Genomic DNA, 26,263 nt, shown 5'->3' with positions numbered 1-26,263 from the left:
AATCAAGGATTTCCTTGATTTTCTCCATGGGCTCTTAATTGTTTTTCTCTTTTTTTCTCCAGCTGCCTTCCTTACTATCAATTTGTCTTCTATGTCACTCACTGTCTCTTTCACCTCATTAATCCTAGCAGTTGGAATATCCAGTTTGGATTGCATCTCATTTAATCTATTTTTAATTATGGCCTGATTAAATCTAAATTTTGCAGTACTGTAGTCTCTAGAGTCCTTTACACTTTTTCCCAGAGCCACCAGTAGCTTTATAATTGTACTTCTGAACTGAATTTCTGACATCATTTTAAAATCCAAATTCAGTAAATCTGTGGCAGAGATTACTGTCTCTGGTTCTTTCTTTTGCGTGAATTCTTCCTTCTAGTATTTTCTCCAGTGGAGAGTGGCTTTGTAAGTGCGCTGAGACAAAAATATCAACCACTACCTGAGTAAAATACATCCTAGATGATTCTGAAGAGGTCAGAGACCAGAAAATAAGGGAAAAAGAACAGAACAAAATAAAACAAAAGGACCACTAAAGTGAAAAATAAATTTTAAAGCAAAGTAATAAAAATACAAAGCCAAAAACCCAAAACAAAGAAGAAGATAAAAGAAGAAAAAGTAATGAAAAGGGAAAAAAAGGGGCAGTGGATGGTTTTGATGAAGAATTGGTAGTGGAGAGATAATGTAGTCTACCTGAGGGGTCCTAGAGGGTGATCCTCTTGATTCTGAGTGTATTTTGTTGTGTATATTAGAAGATGATGAATCCCAACTTTAAGTACACCAGCAATAGTTATATAAAGCCTCAACATTGACCACAAAAATATAAACAAGTAAAAGAGTGGGCAGAATGGGAAGGAAGAGAGAATATAATCTCACAGAATGAACCATCATGGTATTCATGGTATTCTACTTGTTTCTGGATGTATGTTGGTCCTGTTCTATAATGTACTAACTTCCACCATTATAAACCAAAACAAGGCATAAAAAAAACAAAAAAAGCCATATCTCGTATATCTACCAAAATTCAATTGAATACATTGAAAGGAATCCAGAAGTGAAAACTATATCTAAGACTTGTATTTGTAGAAATATGGAAGTAAAAAAGGAAACAACTTAAAAATGAAGAATTGGTAAAATATAGTAATTAAGGTCGAAAAAGACAAAAAATATTGGAAATTTTTAGTCTGATATAAAATTGAATCTTAATGGGGAAAAAAAGTACCCTCTAGTTCTATATCCTATTTTCCCTCATTCCTGGAGCTTTCCAGTGCTGCTTGTGCATTAATCTTGCTTTTCCCTTGGACTTCCAGCAGTTTTTATGGGGGAGGGGTCTGCTCTGCTGATTCTCAGGTGTTTGTGCCTGGGTGGAGCTGCTCTGCCCCTTGCTGGGTGCTAGGCTCAGTATGAGTTGTTTATCCTATGAGGCCTTTGTTCTCTAGAGGCCCCGCCTCTTCCAGGCACAAGGTGAAACAAAGAGGAAAAACAACAATGGTGGCTGCCAGATTTCTAGCTCTGGAGTGGAGCTCCCCATGAGTTACTAACCACAGTCTCCCAGTCCACACTGTCCTAGATGCTCCTTGGGCGAGGAGCGTGTACACTGATCTGTACAGCTTGCAGGGCACCCAGTGGCAGGAGAGTTCTTACTTTCCTGTGCACTCCCCACTTCCACCTGTCCCAGAGGGAATGAAGGATCACCGGCTTTGTCTGCTTGGGTGCCCTGGTATCCGGGGCCCAGTGCCACTGGACCCTCGCTCCTGGGGACCACTTTTCCTCAAGGGAATGAAGTATAGCCACCTCCATCCTTTGCTGGGCTCTAGGGTAAAGGCAGCTCTGGAGCTGGCCCGCCTAACTGACTGGCTTCTCCACAGGGCTGGGGCATTTGGATACCAGACCAATATCGGACTCAGGTTTGAGGTGAACCTTCCCCTGGGTGCCCCTTCTCTTATAGTGACTCCAAGAATCTTGAGGCTTCATTGCCCCTCCTTTGATTCTGTCCAATTTCCCTGCTAAGCACTTTTCCAACAGAGAAAATTCTGGCATGGATATTTAAAGTTCCCACTTCTCCAGGGCTGGGCTTTACTGCCCTGTAGGCTTTTGATGCTCTGCTTTAGCACTGTTAGTCATGGTTCCTCTAGCCCACTTTATTCTTTATTCTTTTTAAAATTTTTCATCTTTCTCCCTTGTTAGAAGTGAAAACTTTTCTCTCTGTAGCATTCCAGCTGTTCTCTCTTTAAATATCAGGTTGAATTCATAGGTGTTCAGGATGTTTTGAAAGTTATCTAGGTAAGTTTGTGGTGCCAGGTGAGTTTAGGACCCCTACTCTTCCGCCATATTGCCCCTCCCTTTCATTATAGTTTTGACTTCTATTTCCTTGATCATAAGTGAATTTGAGCATTGTTTTTTATTTCTCTTGGACATCTGGATATCTTTTTTTAGAACAATGTCTATTCATGTCTTCTGCCCATTTATTAGCTGGATAATTTATTTTTAGGGTGTTGAGTTTTATAAGTTCTTTATATATTTTGGATAATAACCTTTTATCAGATATGTCATTTGCAAATATATTCTCCTATTTATAGACTGCCTCAGAGTTCAGCTGATTTTTTTTCCTTCACAGTGCAGAATCTTGCTATTTTGATGAACTCTCAATAGATTATTATGCTTTTGTTTCACTTGCCTTCAGAGACATTTCTAGAAAAATGTTTCTATGGCCTATGTGAAAGCGGTTATGACCAATGTTTTCCTCTTGGATTTTTATGCTTTTGTTCTTGCATTTAGATCTTTCATCCATTTTGAATTTATTTTTGTGTATCATGTAACAAAGTGATCTAGTTTCATTCTTTTGCATATTGTTGTCCAGTTATCCCAACACCATTTGTTGAAGAGACTGTTTTCTCATTGGACATTCTTTATTTCTTTGTTAAAGATTAATTGATCATAAAGTCATGGGTTTATTTCTGGATTTTCTATTCTATTGCATTGAAATATGTGTCTATTCTTGTGCCAATATCATACAGTTTTAATCATTACAGCTTTTTTTTTTATATAGAACATCCATTGATCTTTATTTGATTTGACAAAAATTTGCAATATTAAAAGACAGGTAATAAAATTTAAGCTTATATTGTTTCTGAGAATTATTTTCATCTGGATAAAAAACAACATCCCAACAGCTATGGTTGTTCCTAAAGCTAATCCCAAGGCAAACAAGGTGGCCGCAAATGCTGCTAATCCAAAGGGAATAATTGGAAGGGGATCTCTCCGGGATGCACTCATATCAATCTTTACCGTGTTCCACCCAAAGGAGAGCCGATTATAAAGCTGTGTATACATAGTCATAACAAAAATGAAGGCAGAATGAATACAACCCAGTGGTGCTAAAAGGAGAAACAGTGTGAAGGAAGCATGATTTTGGTAACCACAAGAGTTGCTGATCCAAGGACAGTGATGGTCCATCTTCATCACACATCTGTTACACTTTATGCAGTGATGTGACCGTGGTGCCTTGTATGCTTGGCAGACTTTACAATACTGGAGGTACATCCTCCAGAGAGGTACATCCTCTCTATCCTGAGAATTTTCCGGTTTCCACCCCAAAGGGACAAAGCCAGGACCAATAAACATGGCATTGAAGTAGTTATAAAGAATCATGACAGTCCAGTTTATCAACATAATGAAATTCACGCTTCCTCCAGTTGTATGTAAAGGCCAATACCACAACACAGAGTCAATCATGGCCATTGTGGAACATACTGCTATAACACCGAGGGCTATGATGGGACCCCAGTGACACAGTCTCTTTAGTTCTTGGAGATTTTCAAACTTGATAACTGAGCAGAATGTATCCATTTTGGTGAGGAAGAATGCCTTCCTACTTTTAGAAAATCATAGATTTCCTTTTTCTGTGCACACATTTCCATGTGCCACGAGTCCATGTGTGTTCCTTAACTGCCATGCCTTCAAATTGTGGGAGGCCAATGCAGATCACGCCATTTTCACGGGTACACCCTCAGAGCTCTTTAATGTTAACTAGGAGAATCCAGGGTCTTGGCTCGAAACCCAACCTCTCAGCCTGGTCCTTGGTACCCGCTCCTCGGCCATCGCATTTCTGGGGCGGCCTGGGCTCACCCGGAACAGGTCTTCTCCTCCGCGGACAACTCCGTCATGGGAAAGTCAGGCCCGCGCAAGCAGTAAAGCAGGTCTCGGTTGTGCGGCGCTGCAGCGCGGAGCCCGCCGTGCCGCCAGCGCGTCTCCCCAGCCCAGCCGGCGCTCTGGCCGCTGCTCTCCCGCTCCCGCCTCATTACAGCTTTTTAATGTAACTTGAAGATTGGAAATGCAGTGCTTCCAACTTCACTTTTCTTTTTTAAGGCTGCTGTGGCTGATTTGGGGTATTTTATAGTTCCATTTAAATTTTAAGATCGTTTGTGAAGTAGCTCTGTGAAAAACATGGTGGTATTTGGATAGGGATTGCATTACACGTGTAGATTGCTTTGCATAGTATAGATATTTTAACAATATTGGTTCTTTCAATCCATGATCATGGAATATTTTCCTATTTCTTGGTTTCATCTTCAATTTATCTCATTAATGTTTTATAGTTGTCAGAGTTCAGTTCTTTCATCTATTTAGTTAGGTTTATTCCTAGGTATCTTATTGTTTTTTTGTGCTATTATAAATTGATTCCTTAATTTTCATTCTGCTATTTTGTTATTGGTGTATAGAAATGCAAATGATTTCTGCATTTTGATATGTAAAATCATATCCCATGATTTTACTGAATTTATTCATCATTTTTAGCAGTTTCTTGAGGAGTCTTTTGTGTTTTCTATATAGGATATCATGTGATCTGCAAATAGTGAATGTTTTACTTTTTCCCTGGAGATTCGGATGGTATTTATTTTTTATTGTCTGATTGCTGTGGCTAGGACTTCTAGTACTATGTTTAACAACAGTGGTGAGAATGGACATCCATGTTTTGTTCCTGACCCTATAAGTAAAACTCTTGTATTTTCACCATTGGGGATAAGATTAGCTGTGGGTTTTTCATAGATGGCCTTTATGATGTTGAGGTATGTTCCCTCTATTCCTATTTTGTGTGAGGGTTTTTATCATGAATGGATGTTGTACTTTGTCAAATGCTTTTTCTGTATTTATTGAAAGAATCAATAAATTCTTATCTTTTCTTTCATTAATGTGATGTGTCACATTGATTGATTTGCAAATATTTAACTACTCTTGGACCCCAGAAATTCATCCCACTTCATCATGGTGAATGATTATTTTAATTTGTTGTTGGCTTAAGTTTGATGGTATTTTGTTGAGAATATTTTCATCCATGTTCATCAGGGATATTGGCTTGTAGTCCTCTTTTTTGATAGAGACTTTATCTGGTTTTAGTATCAGGGTAATTCTGACATCATAGAATGAATTTGGAAGTTTTACCTACATTTCTATTTTTTGGATCATTTTCAGGAGAATAATTATTAACTTATTTAAATGATTGGTAGAATTCTCCTTTAAGCCATCTGGCCTGTGACTTTTGTTTGTTGGGAGTTTTTTTATTATTGGCTCAATTTATTTGCTGGTTATCAGTCTATTCAAACTTCCTATTTCTTCTTGTTTCAATTTTGGTAGTTTATATGTTTCTAGGAATTTATCCATTTGTTCCATGTTGTCCAATTTGCTGGCATATGGTTTTTCATAATAGTTCCTTATAATTTCATTTTTGTGGTTTTGGTTGTTATTTCTCCTCCTAATTGTGATTTTATTTATTTAGTTCCTTTCTATTTTCTTTTTGATAATTCTAGTGAGAAATTTATCAATTTTATTAATTTTTTATCATACCAGCTTCATGTTTCTTTGACGTGTTCTATTGTTTTGTTTTGTTTTGTTTTGTTTTTAGTTTCTATTTCCCTTATTTCTGCTTTGGGCTTTTTTATTTCCTTCCTTCCATTGCTTTTGTGTTTCTTTTTATAGTCCCTTTGGATATAATATGAGGATATTCATTTGAGATTTTTATTGCATCTTGAGGTACGCCTTTATTTCTCTGTACTTCCCTTATAGGACCCTTTTTGTAATATCTCAAAGATTTGGGGCCATTGTGTTTTTATTTTAAGTTGTGTCCATGTATTTTTTAATTTCTTCTTTGATTTCCTGGTTGAGCCATTCACATTGTGGTTAGAAAAGTTGCATGGTATGTATTCAGTCTTTTTCTTTTTTTAAAGATTTATTTATTTATTCATAAGAGACACACAGAAAGAGGCAGAAACATAGGCAGAGGGAGAATCTGACTCCCCGTGGGGAGCTTGACGTGGGACCTGATCCTGGAATTCCAGGATCATGCCCTGAGCCGAACGCAGATGCTTAACTGCTGAGCCACCCAGGCACCTTGTATTCAGTCTTTTTCTATTTGTTGAGGCCTAATTTGTGACCTCACATTTGATATATTCTGGAGAATGTCCTATGTGCACTTGAAAAGAATGTGTATTCTGCTGTTTTAGGATGGAGTGTTCTGAATGTATCTGTTAGGTCCATCTGGTTCAGTATATCATTCAAAGCCATTGTTTCCTTTTTGATTTTTTTGTTTAGATGATGTGTCCATTGATGTAACTGGGGTGTTAAACTCTCCTACTATTATTGTGTTATCCTCAATTAGTTCCCTAATGTTTGTTATTGTTTTATATAATTGGATATTCCCATATTGTGGGCATAAATATTTACAATTTTAAATCTCTTTGTTTGATGGTTCCCTTTGTTATGATATAGTGCCCTTCTTTATTTCTTGTTACATTCTTTGTTTTAAAGTCTAGTTTGGGGATCCCTGGGTGGCGCAGCGGTTTGGCGCCTGCCTTTGGCCCAGGGCGCGATCCTGGAGACCCGGGATCGAATCCCACATCGGGCTCCTGGTGCATGGAGCCTGCTTCTCTCTCTGCCTGTGTCTCTGCCTCTCTCTCTCTCTGTCTGTGACTTAAATAAATAATAAATAAAATATTAAAAAAAATAAAAATAAAAATAAAGTCTAGTTTGGGGGTACCTGGGTAGCTCAGTTGGTTAAGGGCCTGCCTTCAGCTTAGGTCATGATGCCAGAGTCCTGGGATCAAGCCCTACATCAGGCTCCTTGCTAAGCAGGGATCCTGCTTCTTCCTCTCTCTCTGTCAAACAAATAAATAAAAATCTTAAAAAAATAAAGTCTAGTTTGTCTCATGTATGTATTGCTACTCTGGCTTTCTTTTGACATTCATTTGCAGGATAAAAATTTCTTGATCTCCTCACTTTCTATCTGCAGGTGTCTTTAGGTCTGAAATGAGTCTCCTCAGCAGAATATAGATGGGTGTTTTTTTTTTTAATTTATTTATGATAGTCACACAGAGAGAGAGAGAGAGAGAGAGAGAGAGGCAGAGACACAGGCAGAGGGAGAAGCAGGCTCCATGCACCGGGAGCCCGACATGGGATTCGATCCTGGGTCTCCAGGATCGTGCCCTGGGCCAAAGGCAGGCGCCAAACCGCTGCGCCACCCAGGGATCCCGGTGTTGTTTTTTTTTTGTCCATTCTGACACCCTGTATTTTTTGATTGGAGCATTTAGTTCATTTACATTAAAAGTAATTACTGATGGATATGTATTTATCGCCATTTTATAACTTATTTTGTCATTTTTTCTGGAGACTTTCTTTGATCCTTTTTTGTCTTTGTCAATTTAGTTGTCTCTTTTTTTTTTTTTTTTTTTTTAGTTGTCTCTTTTCTACCCAAAGAGTATCCTTTAATATTTTTTGTAGGGCTGTTTTAGTGGTCATGAACTCGTTTAGTTTTTGTTTGTCTGGGAAACTTTTTATATCACCTTCTATTCTGAATGATAGTGTTGCTGGATAGAGTATTCTTGGTTGCATATTTTTCCTTTCAGCACTTTGAATGTATCATGCCCTTCCCTTCTGTCTTTCCTTTTTTTTTTTTTTTTTTTTTTCCTTCTGTCTTTCCAAGTTACTGTTGAGAAATCTCTGAGCAGCCTTATGGGTTTTCCTTTATAAGTTAAGAACTTCTTTTCTTTTGCTCTTTTATTTATTGTTGTTTATAACTGCATTTTATAAATTTAATTATAACAAGTCTTGGTTTGGCCTGCTTTTCTTGATTTGAAGGGAGGTCTTTGTTCCTCTTGGATCTGTATGACTTTTTGTTCCCAAGATTAGGGAAGTTTTCAGCTATTTTTTTCTTCAAATATATTTTCTACTTCCTTTTCTTTGTCTTTTTCATTTTGGACTCCTATTATACAAATGTTAGTATATTTTATATAGTTCCTGATTTCCCTAAGTGTATTCTCATGCTATATAATTCTTCTTTCTTTTGTTCAGTTTCATTATTTTCCATTATTTTGTCTTTTATGTCACTATTTTTTCCCTCTACTTATTCTAGCCTCTTCTTATTTGCATCAAGCTTGTTTCCAATCTCATTTATTGCATTCTTCATTTCTGGATGATTCTTTTTAATTTTATTTTCTCTGTGGTAAGGATCCAATTCAAGTCTTGTATTCTTTTCTCAAGTCCATTTAGTATCTTTCTGATAATTGCTTTAAATTATCTTTTTTATTTTTTAAAGATTTATTTATTCATTTGTTCATGATAGACATATATAGAGAGAGGCAGAGACACAGGCAGAGGGAGAAGCAGGCTCCATGCAAGGAGCACAACGTGGGACTCGATCCTGGGGCTCCAGGATCACGCCTTGGGCCAAAGGCAGGCGCTAAACTGCTGAGCCACCCAGGGATCCCCTGCTTTAAATTATCCATCTTACTTGTAACATATCTATTTCACTAGAACTCTGGCCATGGCCTTATTTTGTTCTTTCATTTGGGATAAATTCCTCAATCTTTTCATTTTTTCTAAGTCTCTGCCTTCTTCTTTGCATTAGAAAATCCAGTTATGTCTGCTGCTCTGGAAAGTAATGTCCTTAAGAAGACAAGTTCCTGTAGTGCCCAGGACATGGCACTTCAGGGGTTCCTCTAGTATGTGTTGCATGCCCTGTACTGTTTTGTTTTGGATGCTTTATCCTTCAGGCCAGTTGTTCGCAGAAGACCTCATCGCATGCTGTCAATAGTTTCTGATCCCTTGCATGAATGTTGTATGTTTTAACTAGATGTGTTCTGGTCTGCTTGTTAAATGAGACATATCACTTATTCCACCTTTGGTGAAGTTGTATGGGCAAAAGTTTTTGCTTGCCTTCTGGGGAGGGGACCCCTGGGCTTGGACTGAAGCAAGCTTGACTGAGAAGGGTAGTCTAACTTGAGCTCAGGGCTTGGTCTAAACAAGGAAGCAACCAATGTTGGTGCTGGGCTGCTTCCTGCAGGTGATCCTCTGTTAATGCTGTCGATGGAGAAGTTAAATTGTGCCAAACAGCAGCTTTGTGCCCTGGCTTTTCATGTTATAGGTTGTGTTTGCTCTCTGTGATGCTAGTGAGATCTGGGCAGGCTGGCTCTGTTGGGGAATGAAAGCAGAAGGGCTCAGGGTTGAGGTGCCAGTGTTAGGAAAATTTGCAATGAGCAGCTAGTCCTAGGTGATTCCCTGAAGCACTACGTCTGGGGGCGTGGTGCACAATAGGACAAGGGCCCATAACCTTTGTGTACACAGGGACTGGGCACAGTGTCTGTGCATCAGGTGGTTGGTTGCACCATCTGACTTCTGTGTGCATGGTGGCTGTGTGCATGGAGTGCAGTGGTTGAGGAAAGCCACATCTGTGTGTGGCAGCTGGGTGGGGTGTACAACATTAACAAAAATTGTGCTGAGTCAAGGGCCAAGTCAAGCAGGCTTGGAGTGGGGGAGCTCTCTGGAGAACTTGTGGGAATGGCACTCTGGCAACAGTTTAGATATCAAGTGTCTGGTGCAGCACTGCCTCTGCAAGTGGCTTTCTGATTATGCTGCGAGTTGGGGGATAAAAATGGTGACTATCAGCTCTTTGTTCCCAAAGCAGTCCCCCAACATGCTCTGAAATCAGTATAGACAGATCTCCCTCACATTGTGCAAGCTGTCCCTTCAAGAAGGGACAAATCTCTTCTTGAACTGTTGTCTCTTTAATGGTGGGAACCTGGCTAACACTTGCCCTCATGGCTCACCCATTGCTAATGTTGCTGACTTTAAAGCTCCAGCCTCCAAGTCCTGCTGGTAATAAAAACTCACAGACTTCAGCCTCTCTGGTTTTCACGGCTGGATGTTAGGGGGGTTTGTGTCTCCTGTGTGGGCTCCCTGGTGTTTTTCCCTCTTTGGAACAGCAGTTTCCTCCCTCCTGCAGGCAGCTCCTGCTCACCATTTTTGCCCTTCTTAAAGTCTCTGATGTGGGTTCTTCTCTACCTTTAGTTGTGGAGTTTGTTCTGCTAGTCTTTGGATTGTTTTCTGGTTTATTTACTTGGATATGAGTGATATTTATTTGTAAACATAGGATGGAATGAGCTTAGGGTTCTCCTAGCTCTGCCATCTTCCTGGCACCCCTCCAAGAATTTGAATAGTTTCTTTATACTTCTTTTCGATGTATTTTTGTACAAACAAATATTTTCCTTAAAATAGAGCACATTCCTTCCTTGGGACTGATATTTTGGTTGTCATATTTTTGCATTACATTGACACAAAAGAAGAATGCATATGGTGAAATCTGTGCAGATGATGTACAGAGAATACAAAACTGAAATTAGAAAGTCAGTTGGCATTATATGAATTTCCCATTTCAATGAGAACATTTTTGTCAAGAGGGGATTAGCACACATATTGCTCACTTAATACTTTCTTTATCCTTTTTACAAATAAATGCACAAGTCCACAACTTCCATGAAGAATTGCAGGATGCCTATTTACACTGTAAACTGTTTCTTATCACAGTGATTGCATATACACACATATATGCATATGTACACATACATATATATATTTGCATAGTATATGTTTTTAAATGGTATTTGGATATCTTGCTCATTTATGGAGCTGGCAAGAAATACTTGGTAATGGTACAACAAAGCCATGATTAACTGAAAAGTCAATACTTTAAATCCTCAATTAAACAAATTTCTCTGTGTAATTCTATTTATCTTTGAGGAGGACATGGCATGATAATATGATTCAAGAAATTTCTTGAAATCAGTACTCACTTCATTTAAATTTAATTCACTCTGTGCATGTCTAGTATGGCACAATGGTTAACTATGTTCAGAGTAATGATGTAAGCTATAGCAAGATCTTTGCTCATCTGAGAGAAATCTTATTTTGTTATAAACTTATATTTACAAAACTAGGAAATTGCTCAAACACATTTTGGAAAGTTATTAAACCTCAAGACTTTAAGCATAATTTAACCTGTCACTTTTGAACTGATTCTGATAGTAAAGCTCAATTACAGACATGAACTACAATATCCTATTCCTTGAGCAATCCTGTTAACTAGTGTGCTCTGAGAAACATGTTAACTATCTTTCAGCCCATTATATATCTACAATTATATTTTTACTTAAAGTCAATTAACCAACATATAGTACATCATTAATTTCAGATGTTGTTTCATGTATACGATAATATTTAAAAAACTGTACTGGGCATTGTAGGAATATATGTAGACACAGAATTTGTTCCTGTTAACCTCTGATGAATCTAGTGGGAGAAATAACATGTGCATTTATGTATTTATTACTTAAATAAAAGAGAAGTGTAAATGTTGTAAGATAGGTATAGTTAAAGATTGGGGATAGCCATAGATAGATCATAGAAGGACAAATAGCTTTTGACTGTTAAGAATAGAAAGACCTACAATGGATTAAAATGTCTGAAAATCAAAGTCTCTTAAGAAAAAGAAATATATACTATTTTTAAAGATTTTATTTACTTATTTGAGACAGAGAGAGTGTGCACATGAGTAGGGGAAGGGGCAGAAAGAGAGGGAGAAGCAGACTCCCTACAGAGCAGGGAGCCCAATCCCTGGTCTCCATCCCAGGACCCTGGGATCATGACCTTAGTCGAAGGCAGCCACTTAACCAATTTAACCACCCAGGCACCCCAGAAATATATACTATTAAGAACAGAGCTGAACTCAGTATTTTCTTGACTTCTAAGTACCAATCATATTTCAAAACTAAGTAATTTTTATAAATTTATATTGCTGTTTTTCTCTGTAAGAAATATGGATAGTTTTTCTCAAGGATTTTTCCATGACAGTATTTGATTTTTACTCTAGTGAAAATATAAAACCTGAAATATAGTACAGTTTTATGTTCATATAGAAGGACAAATAGCAAAATATTTGACAATGTCATAAAATTCCACTAAATTAGAAACCACAAATGGGGATTTGGAGTATACATGGAACTCTTTTATCCTTTCAAGGAAAGAAGTAGGGACAGAGATTTGCATGGATATCCATGTCCAAAACAGAGATTGAGCTACATCTGCCTCCCTTATGAACCATCTGTCTTGACACTCACAGGTATACTAGCATGTTCCTAGCAGCTCAGTTTTGAAAGGAGCCTGAGGTGTCCATCTTGTCATTTTTAGATGCTTGGAGCACTCAACACGATGTCTTTGAACTTGTGACATTCCTAAGCAGCAGAGTTCACATTCAGATACCATAGATTATGACAGATACCTATAGGCTCTTTCAAGTAAGGGGCACCAGTCCAATGAAATTAGCCATAATTTTGACAACCTTGGAAGAGGTAAGTATATAATATTCTGGAATATCAAGTTGATGTCTTAAGCCTTCCATGCTCTGACTTGACTCCCTTTGGCTTTTAAGAGATAGTTTGAAGTATTTATTACCTCAGAAAGAGTTTTCCATTTTTTTCTCAATAGAAGTTTTGCTTTAATATATTCTTTTTCAATGTTTTTTTTTTTTTTTCTGGACAGATGACCTGAAGGGCTTTGCAGTTGGGGTAGTCTATACAGAATACAAATCTGGGATAATATATTTGTTTTGCCTATATGTCAGTGATTTCCTATACCATGATCCTTGAAGGTAACCATGAAAAACCTTGAGAAACATATTTCATTTTGCTAATTTGAAGCAAGGGTTGGAGTAGTTGAAGATTGTGTTATGTGGTTCCCCATAGCTGTGTAATCTAAATGCAAAGCTAACATTACAGACAAAAGTAGTAGACTACATGGGTGAATTGTTGGATGCTAAAAGTGGTAGTACTTTGCAATGATAGACATATTATAGTTAATGAGCCTTCTTCAAGTTATTTTTTGCATGTTAAGGGAATTGGCATCATATACCTAATACTGTTTCTTGTTATCAGGAACCACAAGTGATTATAAAATTCCAATTCTGCTTAAGAATGAAAAATGTGATTTGTTTTGGGTAATATGATATTTTAACAATATTAATTCTTCCAGTCCATGAGCATAAAATATCTCCACTTGCTTATGTCATCTTCAATTTCTTTCATCAGTGTTTTATAACTTTTAGAGTACAGATACTGGACTTTCATCTTTTTGGTTAAGTTTATTCTAAGGTATTTTATTCTTTTTGGTGTAATTGTAAATGGTATTTTAAGATTTCTCCTTCTGCTACTTCATTATTAGTGTATAGAAATGCTACCAATTTCTGGCTATTAATTTTGTATTCTACCACTTTACTGAACTTGTTTAATACTTCTAGTAGTTTTTAGATGGAGTCTTTAGGATTTTCTATGTATAGTATCATGTCATCTGCAAATAGTAACAATTTAATTTCTTCTTTACCAATACGGATGCCTTTTATTTCTTTTTCTTTTCTGAGTGCTGTATCAAGGACTTATAGTACAATGTTGAATAAAAGTGGTGAGAGTGGACATTCCTGTTTTCTTTCTGACCTTAGAGGGAATGCTCTTGGTTTTTCAGCATTGAATATGTTAGCTGTGGGTTTTTCATATACAGTCTTGATTATGCTGAGGTTTGTTCTTTCTAACCCCACTTTGTTGATTTTTTTTATCATGAATGGATGTTGATTCTTGTCAAATTCTTTTTTTGCATCTATTATGTTGATAATATGATTTTTATCCTTCGTTTCGTCACTATGGTATAAGGTGTTGATTGATTTCCAAAGACTCAATGTAATCCCTATCAAAATGCCACAATGTATTTCACAAAACTAGAATAAAATGTGTATAGAACCACAGAAAACCTCAAATAACCAAAGCAATCCTGAGAGAGAAAAACAAAGCTGGTGGTATCAGGATACCAGATTTCAAGATATACTACAAGTCTATAGTAAGACAGTTCTTTTTTTTTAAGATTTTATTTATTTATTCAGAGAAAGAGAGAGAGAGAGGCAGAGTCACAGGCAGAGGGAGAAGCAGGCTACATGCAGGGAGCCCAATGTCAGACTCTATCCTGGGTCTCTAGGATCATACCCTGGGCTGCAGGCAGCACTAAACCGTTGGGCCACCGGGACTGCCCTACAAGTCTATAGTGATTAAAACAGTATGATATTGGCACAAAAGTGGAGATATTTAATGGAGCAGAACAGAGAGCCCAGAAATAAACCTATGACTGTATGGTCAATTGATCTATGACAAAGGAGGAAAAAATATGCAATGGGAAAAAGACAGTCTCTTCAACAAATAGTACTGAGAAAACTGGACAGCTATATGTTAAAAATGGCACTGGACTACTTTCTAACACCATACACAAGAATAAAGTCAACATGAATTAAAGACCTAAACATGGAACATGAAACCATAAAAATCTTGGAAGACAACACAGGCAGTAATTTCTCTGACATTGGCCGGCAACATTTTTCTAGATCTGTCTCCTAAAGCAAGTGAATAAAATTTAAAAATTAACTATTGGGAGTACATCAGTATAAAAAGCTTTTGCACAGTGAAGCAAATCATCAGCAAAACCATAAGGCAACCTACTGAATGGGAGAATATATTTGCAAATTTTTTAACTGATAAGGGGTTCACATCCAAATTATATAAAAACTTAGAGAATTTAACACCAAAAAAGCAAATAATCCAATTCAAAAATAACAGAGGACCTGAATAGATAGTTTTCCAAAGAAGATAGAGAAATTGCCAACAAACTCATGAAAAACTGCTTAGCATCACTAATCATCAGGAAAATACAAATCAAAAGCACAATATGTCACCTTACACCAGTTAGAATGATCAAAATCAAAATTACAAGAAATAACAAGTGTTGGTAAGGATATGGTGAAAAAAGAACAGTTATGCATTGTTGGTAGGAATGTAAATTTATATAGCCACTGTGGAAAACGGTATGAAGTTTCCTCAAAAAATTAAAAATAGAAATAATTCTCCTTTTGGGTATTTATCCATAGAAAATGAAAACACTAATTCAAAACTATATATGCATCCCTCTGCTTATTGCAGCATTATTTACAATAACTAAGATATAGATGCAACTTAATTGTCCATCGGTTGGTGAATGGATAAAGAGAATGTGTAACATATACACAATGGAATATTATGTAGCCATAGAAAAGATGAGGTTGTGTCATTGGAACAACATGAATGGAGCTAGAGGGTGTTATGCTAAGTGAAATAAGTCAGACTGAGAAGTACAAACCATATGATTGCAATCATATGTGAAATCTAAAGGAAAAAATGAAGAAAGAAAAAGCAGAATCAGATCAGATCTATACGTACAGAGAACAAACTGATGGTTGTCAGAGGGGAAGGTGGCAGGTGTTGAACAGAATAGATGAAAGGGCAAGGGAGCTGCAGGCTTTCAGTTATAGAATGAATAAGTCACAAGAATAAAAAGCACAGCATAAGAAACACAGTCAATGATATTATAATAATGATGTCACAGGACAGATGGAAGCTACACTTGTGTTAAACATAGTATAATGTGTAAACTTGTCAAATCACTAAATTGCACTCCTGAAATGAATATAACACTGTATGTAAATTATACTCAAATTAAAAAAGAGAGAGAAAAATGTGAAAGAATTACCTGAGGAACGCTTGGTTATTGCATTCTTATTTGAATAGTATCTTCAATCTATAAACGTACAATAACTATTGAAAGGTTATGGGTAAAGTTCATCAGTGCTTGGGTAATGAAATAGAATATAGACAACATACTGTGAAATGTATAAAGCCACTAATTTAAATTTGGTATTGGAGTATTGTTGACTACAGATTGTTCTAAATATGTATCATCTGGGGAGCTCTCCTCTTTGTTTGGCTGTATTTGATACTCTGTAAAGTATTCCTCATTTTATTCATCTTGTTATTTTCTTGTTATAATTTCTTGGTATGCCATCTACCATTTGTCTTTATTCCATTTTTTGTTTTATTTAAATTCAAATTAGTTAACATATTGTGCATTATGAATTTAAGCGTAGAATTTAGTGATTCATTAGTTGCATATAACACCAGTGCTCATTACATCAAGTGCCCTCCTCATTGCCTATCACCCAATTACCCTATGCCCCCATCCACCTCCCCTCCAGCAGCCCTCAGTTTGTTCTCTATAGTTAAGAGTGTCTCAAGGTCTGTATCCTTTTCTGCTTTTATCCTGTTTTTTTTTCCTTCCCTTCCCCTATGTTCATCAGTTTTGTTATGGCTGAGTAATATTCCATTATTCCATAAATACTCCATATATGTAATCTCACATCTTCTTTATCCATTCATCCAGCAGAGGGCCTAACACCCTAAAAGGAGTTTTAAGTGACATCTGTTCACTTTGATGTCAGCTGAAAGCTAGTGGGCACATTCCCAATTTTTTTGTTTTGAGCATTTTGCTAAATATACAAACTAATCTCATTTCTAGTGAAAACATCTGTCGAATATCATTCTATATGTCAATTCTAAGCTTGTTACTCCCAGCAATTAATTCACTCCCGCAAACAAGGTCAGGGAGTGTATCTTCTCAGCATATTGAAGACTGGCATTCAAAGTCCAATACAACCCAAAAGATAGTTATAATGTGATATTGTCTAATATGTTGGAAATTAAAGACTTTCCTCTTTATTTAGCTTATGTGGTTTAGGAGGGGAGGGTGGAAACAAAGAGATAAGGACTAGCAGTTGAAATAAGACATATTTTGGGGTCTTCCATTTTAATTCCCATCCCCCAATGAGTATCATAAAGATAGCATTGCTGGTAAGGGAGCTATGACAATAAATCTTTAGGGAGTTGCCTGTGGAAAATTGGAGTAGATTAAATAACTAAGTCATTCAATAAACTTTTAAGAGTTTACCATGGGCCATGTGAAAATGTGTATATAAACATATTATTTGTGTGCATGTGTGTGTCTATACAGTTTCCAAATTCTACTATATCTATACTGAATACTGGTCAAGAGCAAATAATTAATAATTCAATAAATAAAAATGAATTAGTAATTAATAATTCAGTAAATATTTTCCATATCAAATGAATAATTGAAAATTTACTGTCTTGTCCTCCAATTACAACAATGGGAATTTAACAGTATCTGTCTCTTTTTATCCTGACTGAAGCTCTCAGTAAGTTAGAGATTCAATAGATATTCTGATGTAGCATGTTAATCTTATTTTGAATGAAACAGGGTTGTGGACAGCAAAATTGATGGTGTTTATGGTGAGACTGTTGCCAAATAGTGGTAAAAGGACTTAATTTTGATATGTGCCTGGGGCAAGAATTATGACCTTCCTTAAAGTTATAATTTAGAAAATACTTAACACAGTGTGGATTATCAATCTATGCATTTGAGCACTTTTAAAATCTCTATATTTTAATTGACATACTTCTTGTCATTTTCAATTATCTTCTTGCCTAAACTACATATGATAGAGTTTCACCATGGATAGAGCATTTATCTTTCTTGTTAGGTGATGTCTTTTTCAACACAGAAGTTGTACAGCTAGTGATATGTCATATAATGTCATCAGATTCTGGAAGACAAATATAGAGCATATTTATTGCATAAGTTAGTTTTAGGGCACTTTTGTTAGATATAAAATATACAGAGAAAATGAAATGAAAATACAGTGTGGAAGAATATTATGCTTAATTTAAGCACATGTTATATATCAAAACACAAGATATTTTAGCACAGTGCCATAATTTAGTCATTAGTCTAACTCTTTGTTATTATCTACAATAAGGATTTGAATTAAGCCAAATCATTATGTAAAAACTCAGTAAGCCTTACTAATCTGTAGGATCCATTCCTCCATATTATTATCATTATTATTTTTACTAAAGCAAAAGTGAGCTAGTTTTTCTTTAATCCAATGATATGGTTAGAACTGGAATTAAATTTATTGATTGTTTCTATAACTATTGAAGCTAGTATATAAAAATATTCTCTAAACTGAAGAGATATCTCATTCAGCTCATACATTCTTAGCATAAAATATTTCACACTCTCTTTATCCTTAAGATATATTTAAAAATAAAAAAGATGTATTTAAAAATAAACTTAGACCACTGAAAATATTGTTTTTCCACCTTAATATTTTATTTATAATGAATGTTTGAGAGACTTTATTCATCTTTACTTTGACTTACAATAGCTTTTAATTCACTACTTTTAAAAAAGTATTTAAATTCCAATTAGTTAACATAGAATGTAACATTAATTTCAGGTGTAGAATCTAGTAATTAAGCACTTACATATAACACTCAGGGCTCATCACAAGTGCCGTCCTTAATATCCACCACCCATTTAACCCATCCCCCCACTCACCTCCTCTCCAGCAACCCTCAGTTTTTTCTGTATAGTTTAGAGTCTGTTTCATGACTTGCCTCCCTTTCTCTCCACTGTGTTCATCTGTTTTGTTTCTTAAATTCCACATATGAGTGAAATCATACAGTATTTGTCTTTCTCTGAATGACTTATTTCATTTAGCATAATACTATCTAGCTCCATCCCCATTATTGCAAATGGCAGGATTTCATTCTTTTTATGGCTGAGTAACTTATATCAAGTTTCTTTATCCATTCATCAGTTGATGGACATTGTTGGGCATTTGGGCTTTTTCCATAATTTGGCTATTGTTGATAAACCTGCTATAAATATTGGAGTGCAAGTGTCCCTTTGATTCAGTATTTTGTATCATTTGACAAATACCTAGAAGTTCAATCGCTGGGTCATAGGGTTGTTCTATGTGGTTTCTTAAAGAATTTTTTAAGAAACCTGTATACAGTGAAATAAGTCATTCGGAGAAGGACAAACATTATATCGTCTCATTTGTTTGGGGAATATAAAAATTAGTGAAAGGGAATAAAGGGAAAGGAGAGAAAATGAGTGAAGATATCAGTGAGGGTGACAAAACATGAGAGACACCTAATTCTGGGAAATGAACAAGGGGTAGTGGAAGGGGAGGTGGGTGGGGGGTTGGGGTGACTGGATGATGGGCACTGAGGGGGGCACTTGGGATGAGCAATGGGTGTTATGCTATATGTTGGCAAATTGAACTCCAATAAATTTTTTTTAAAAAAAAGAAACCTGCATACAGTTTTCCAGATTGGCTGCACCAGTTTGCATTCCTACCAACAGTGTAAAAGGCTTCTCCTTTCTCCACATCCTCACCAACATCTGTTGATTCCTGTGTTAATTTTAGACATTCTGACAGGTATGAATTGATAGCTCATTATAGTTTTCATTTGTATTTCCCTGATGATGAGTGATGTTGAGCTTCTTTTTTATATCTGTTGGCCATTGGAAAGATTGCCTTTCAGGTTTTTTGATTGTTTTCTTTGTTGCACAGAAGTTTTTTATCTTGATGAAGTCCCAATAGTTTATATTTGCTTTTGTTTCCTTTGCTTCAGAAGACATATTTAGTAAGAAGCTGCTGTGGCCTATGTCAAAGACATTACTGCCTGTGTTCTCCTCTAGAATTTTGATGGTTTTAATTAATGTTTAGAATAATGAGTAACTTAGAATAGATTGAACTATACTTGATAAACCGTCAGTCTTATTATTTGATTTATGGCAGCTTTATTTATTAACAGAACTTGAATTCCCCTTGGTTTGAATTCCGCTTTGCATTTCTCTCTCTCTCTCTCTTTTTTTTTTTACTAAGGAAACATTTTTCTTTCTTTAAGAACTTAGGATTTGAGGGAGGGGCAAGATGGCAGAAGAGTAGGGTCCCCAAATCACCTGTCCCCATCAAATTACCTAGATAACCTTCAAATCATCCTGAAAATCTATGAATTCGGCCTGAGATTTAAAGAGAGAAGAGCTGGAATGCTACAGTGAGAAGAGTTCCTGCTTCTATCAAGGTAGGAAGACGCGGGGAAAAAAGAAAGAAACAAAAGGCATCCCAGGGGGAGGGGCCCCGCGAGGAGCTGGGCTAAGGCCGGGGCGAGTGTCCCCAGGACAGGAGAGCACCGTCCCCAAGAAGCAGGAGCTGCACCAACCTTCCCGGACAGAAAGGGGCCTGCAGGGAGTTAGAGCAGGACTCCAGGAGGGCGGGGATGTCCTCAGGCTCCCTGGGACACTAACAGACACCTGCGTGCCCAGGAGAGTGCAACATACCACGCAGCCGAGCTCCCTAAAGGGCTGCAGCACGTGCACGGCGGGACCCGGGAGCAGCTCGGAGGGGCTTCGGCAGCGGCTCTGCGTGGAGGGGGCTGCGCGGTCCTGGAAGCAGCTCCGACTGGCTGGGGGCGGTGGGCGGCTCCGCGGAGGCGGCTGCTGGGCCGGGAACAAGAATCCAACAGCGCAGGACGGGAGCACTGGGGACTGGGGACACAGCCCAGGATCCGGCCTCCCCCCGGGACAGGCAAAGGCCGGGAGGGCCCAGGACTGCAAGGGAGCTCCTGACTCGAGCTGAGCAGATCAGCGGCCCCGCCCCGGAGCCTCCAGGCCCCTTTGGACGGAGAGCTCCGTAGTTACTGCGGGAGCTGAATCCAGGGCTCCAGAGCTGGCCCCGCCACTGAGGTTGTTCCTCCTGGGGCCTCACAGGGTAAACAACCCCCACTGAGCCCTGCACCAGGCGGGGGGCAGAGCAGCTCCCCCAAGTGCTAACAGCTGAAAATCAGCAAAACAGGCCCCTCCCCCAGAAGACCAGCTAGACGGACAAGTTCCAGGGGAAGTCAAGGGACTTAAAGTATACAGAATCAGAAGATACTCCCCCGTGGTTTGTTTTTTTTTATTTTTATTTTTTTTTTGCCTTCTGATTTCACATTGCTTCCCCCACTCTTTTTTTCCTTTCTTTTTCTTTTTTCTTCTTTTTTTCTTCCTTTTTCTTTCTTTTTTCTCTTTTCTTTCCTTCTTTCTCACCTCTCTTTTTCTCCTTCTCCCAAGACAACTTGTTTTTGGCCACTCTGCACTGAGCAAAATGACTAAAAGGAAAACCTCACCTCAAAAGAAAGAATCAGAAACAGTCCTCTCTCCCACAGAGTTACAAAATCTGGATTACAATTCAATGTCAGAAAGCCAATTCAGAAGCACTATTATACAGCTACTGGTGGCTCTAGAAAAAAAGCATAAAGGACTGAAGAGACTTCATGAGTGCATAATTTACATCCAATCAGGCAAAAAAAAATCAATTGAATGATATGCAATCCAAACTAGAAGTCCTAAGGACGAGGGTTAACGAGGTGGAAGAACGAGTGAGTGACATAGAAGACAAGTTGATGGCAAAGAGGGAAACTGAGGAAAAAAGAGACAAACAATTAAAAGACCATTGGGATACATTAAGGGAAATAAACGACAGCCTGAGGAAGAAAAACCTACGTTTAATTGGGGTTCCCAAGGGCGACGAAAGGGCCAGAGGGCCAGAATATGTATTTGAACAAATCCTAGCTGAAAACTTTCCTAATCTGGGAAGGGAAACAGGCATTCAGATCCAGGAAATAGAGAGATCCCCCCTAAAATCAATAAAACCATTCAACACCTCGACATTTAATAGTGAAGCTTACAAATTCCAAAGATAAAGAGAAGATCCTTAAAGCAGCAAGAGACAAGAAATACCTGACTTTTATGGGCAGGAGAATTAGGGTAACAGCAGACCTCTCCACAGAGACCTGGCAGGCCAGAAACGGCTGGCAGGATATATTTAGGGTCCTAAATGACAAGAACATGCAACCAAGAATACTTTATCCAGCAAGACTCTCATTCAAAATGGAAGGAGAGATAAAGAACTTCCAAGACAGGCAAGAACTGAAAGAATATGTGACATCCAAACCAGCTCTGCAAGAAATTTTAAGGGGGACTCTTAAAATTCCCCTTTAAGAAGAAGTTCAGTGGAACAATCCACAAAAACAAGGACTGAATAGATATCATGATGACACTAAACTCATATCTGTCAATAGTAACTCTGAACGTGAACAGGCTTAATGACCCCATCAAAAGGCGCAGGGTGTCAGACTGGATAAAAAAGCAGGACCCATCTATTTGCTGTCTACAAGAGACTCATTTTAGACAGAAGGACACCTACAACCTGAAAATAAAAGGTTGGAGAACCATATACCATTCAAATGGTCCTCAAAAGAAAGCAGGGGTAGCCATCCTTCTATCAGATAAACTAAAATTTACCCCGAAGACTGTAGTGAGAGATGAAGAGGGACACTATACAATACCTAAAGGATCTATCCACCAAGAGGACTTAACAATCCTCAATATATATGCCCCGAATGTGGGAGCTGCCAAATATTTAAATCAATTAATAACCAAAGTGAAGAAATACTTAGATAATATTACTCTTATACTTGGTGACTTCAATCTAGCTCTTTCTACCCTCGATAGGTCTTCTAAGCACAACATCTCCAAAGAAACAAGAGCTTTAAATGATACACTGGACCAGTTGGATTTCACAGATATCTACAGAACTTTACATCCAAACTCAACTGAATACACATTCTTCTCAAGTGCACATGGAACTTTCTCCAGAATAGACCACATACTGGGTCACAAATCGGGTCTGAACCAATACCAAAAGATTGGGATCGTCCCCTGCATATTCTCAGACCAAAATGCCTTGAAATTAGAACTAAATCACAACAAGAAGTTTGGAAGGACCTCAAACACGTGGAGGTTAAGGACCATCCTGCTAAAAGATGAAAGGGTCAACCAGGAAATTAAGGAAGAATTAAAAAGATTCATGGAAACTAATGAGAATGAGGATACAACCATGCCAAATCTTTGGGATGCAGCAAAAGCAGTCCTAAGGGGGAAATACATCACAATACAAGCATCCATTCAAAAACTGGAAAGAGTGCTCGCTTCGGCAGCACATATACTAAAATTGGAACGATACAGAGAAGATTAGCATGGCCCCTGCGCAAGGATGACACACAAATTCGTGAAGCGTTCCATATTTAAAAAAAAAAAAAACTGGAAAGAACTCAAATACAAAAGCTAACCTTACACAAAAAGGAGCTAAAAAAAAACAGCAAATAGAATCCACGCCCAGCAGAGGAAGAGAGTTAATTAAGATTCAAGCAGAACTCAACGAAATCGAGACCAGAAGAACTGTGGAACAGATCAACAGAACCAGGAGTTGGTTCTTTGAAAGAATTAATAAGATAGATAAACCATTAGCCAACCTTATTAAAAAGAAGAGAGAGAAGACTCAAATTAATAAAATCATGAATGAGAAAGGAGAGATCACTCCAACACCAAGGAAATACAAACGATTTTAAAAACATATTATGAACAGGTATACGCCAATAAATTAGGCAATCTAGAAGAAATGGACGCATTCCTGGAAAGCCACAAACTACCAAAACTGGAACAGGAAGAAATAGAAAACCTGAACAGGCCAATAACCAGGGAGGAAATTGAAGCAGTCATCAAAAACCTCCCAAGACACAAAAGTCCAGTGCCAGATGGCTGCCCAGGGGAATTCTATCAAACGTTTAAAGAAGAAACCATACCTATTCTCCTAAAGCTCTTTGGAAAGATAGAAGGAGATGGAGTTCTTCCAAATTCGTTCTACGAGGCCAGCATCACCTTAAATCCGAAACCAGACAAAGACCCCACCAAAAAGGAGAATTACAGACCAATATCCCTGATGAACATGGATGCAAAAATTCTCAACAAGATACTAGCCAATAGGATCCAACAGTACATTAAGAAAATTATTCACCATGACCAAGTAGGATTTATTCCAGGGACACAAAGCTGGTTCAACAGCTGAATGAAGACAAGATACAGCATCCATTCCTGATCAAATCTCTTCAGAGTGTAGGGATAGAGGGAACATTCCTCAACATCTTAAAAGCCATCTACGAAAAGCCCACAGCAAATATCATTCTCAATGGGGAAGCACTGGGAGCCTTTCCCCTAAGTTCAGGAACAAGACAGGGATGTCCACTCTCACCACTGCTATTCAACATAGTACTGGAAGTCCTAGCCTCAGCAATCAGACAACAAAAAGACATTAAAGGCATTCAAATTGGCAAAGAAGAAGTCAAACTCTCCCTCTTCACCGATGACATGACACTGTCCATAGAAAACCCAAAAACCTCCACCCCAAGATTGCTAGAACTCATACAGCAATTTGGTTGCGTGGCAGGATACAAAATCAATGCCCGGAAGTCCGTGGCATTTCTCTACACTAACAATGAGACCGAAGAAAGAGAAATTAAGGAGTCAATCCCATTTACAATTGCACCCAAAGCATAAGATACCTAGGAATAAACCTCACCAAAGAGGTAAAGGATCTATACCCTACAAACTACAGAGCACTTCTGAAAGAAATTGAGGAAGACACATAGAGATGGAAAAATATTACATGCTCATGGAATGGCAGAATTAATATTGTGAAAATGTCAATGTTACCCAGGGCAATCTACACGTTTAATGCAATCCCTATCAAAATACCATGGACTTTCTTCAGAGAGTTAGAACAAATTATTTTAAGATTTGTGTGGAATCAGAAAAGACCCGAATAGCAAGAGGAATTTTAAAAAAGAAAACCATAGGTGGGGTCATCACAATGCCAGATTTCAGGTTGTACTACAAAGCTGTGGTCATCAAGACAGTGTGGTACTGGCACAAAAACAGACACATAGATCAATGGAACAGAATAGAGAATCCAGAAGTGGACCCTGAACTTTATGGTCAACTAATATTCGATAAAGGAGGAAAGACTATCCATTGGAAGAAAGTCTCTTCAATAAATGGTGCTGGGAAAATTGGACAACCACATGCAGAAGAATGAAACCAGACCACTCTCTTTCACCATACACAAAGATAAACTCAAAATGGATGAAAGATCTAAATGTGAGACAAGATTCCATCAAAATCCTAGAGGAGAACACAGGCAACACCCTTTTTGAACTTGGCCACAGTAACTTCTTGCAAGATACATCCACGAAGGCAAATGAAACAAAAGCAAAAATGAACTATTGGGACGTCATCAAGATAAGAAGCTTTTGCACAGCAAAGGATACAGTCAACAAAACTAAAAGACAACCTACAGAATGGGAGAAGATATTTGCATATCACGTATCAGATAAAGGGCTAGTTTCCAAGACCTATAAAGAACTTCTTAAACTCAACAGCAAAGAAATAAACAATCCAATCATGAAATGGGCAAAAGACATGAAGATAAATCTCACAGAGGAAGACATAGACATGGCCAACATGCACATGATAAAATGCTCTGCATCACTTGCCATCAGGGAAATACAAATCAAAACCACGATGAGATACCACCTCGCACCAGTGAGAATGGGGAAAATTAACAAGGCAGGAAACCACAAATGTTGGAGGTGATGCAGAAAAAAGGGAACCCTCTTACACTGTTGGTGGGAATGTGAACTGGTGCAGCCACTCTGGAAAACTGTGTGGAGTTTCCTCAAAGAGTTAAAAATAGACCTGCCCTACAACCCAGCAATTGCACTGTTGGGGATTTACCCCAAATATTCAGATGCAATGAAACGCCCGGACACCCGCACCCTGATGTTTATAGCATCAATGCCCACAATAGCCAAACTGTGGAAGGAGCCTCGGTGTCCATCGAAAGATGAATGGATAAAGAAGATGTGGTTTATGTATACAATGGAATATTACTCAGCCATTAGAAACGACGAATACCCACCATTTGCTTCAACGTGGATGGAACTGTAGGGTATTATGCTGAGTGAAATGAGTCCATTGGAGAAGGACAAACAGTGTATGTTCTTATTCATTTGGGGAATATAAATAATAGTGAAAGGGAATATGAGGGAAAGGAGAAGAAATGTGTGGGAAATATCAGAAAGGGAGACAGAACATAAAGACATAAAGACTCCTAACTCTGGTGGAACGGCAGGAGGGCGGGGGTTCGGGGTGAATGGGTGACGGGCACTGAGGGGGGCACTTGACGGGATGAGCACTGGGTATTATTCTGTATGTTGGTAAATTGAACACTAATAAA

General features: G+C 37.9%; 1 protein-coding gene, 1 non-coding gene and 1 pseudogene across 3 annotated transcripts in view; 2 read left to right on the top strand and 1 right to left on the bottom strand.

Annotated features, from left to right (window-relative positions):
- Window positions 1-26,263, top strand: part of LOC140628026 (dachshund homolog 2-like) — a 536,985-nt gene that overhangs the window by 312,046 nt on the left and 198,676 nt on the right. The gene's annotated exons all lie outside the window — the stretch shown is intronic.
- Window positions 3,001-4,168, bottom strand: LOC140627810 (palmitoyltransferase ZDHHC6 pseudogene; annotated as a pseudogene).
- LOC140628837 (U6 spliceosomal RNA) lies at window positions 23,114-23,220 on the top strand. Its single transcript, XR_012026771.1, has one exon. It is a non-coding gene; the product is annotated as a U6 spliceosomal RNA (small nuclear RNA).

This window comes from Canis lupus, chromosome X (assembly GCF_048164855.1).
Source record: "Canis lupus baileyi chromosome X, mCanLup2.hap1, whole genome shotgun sequence".
Taxonomy (NCBI): domain Eukaryota; kingdom Metazoa; phylum Chordata; class Mammalia; order Carnivora; family Canidae; genus Canis; species Canis lupus.
This window is presented reverse-complemented; position numbering and strand designations above follow the sequence as displayed.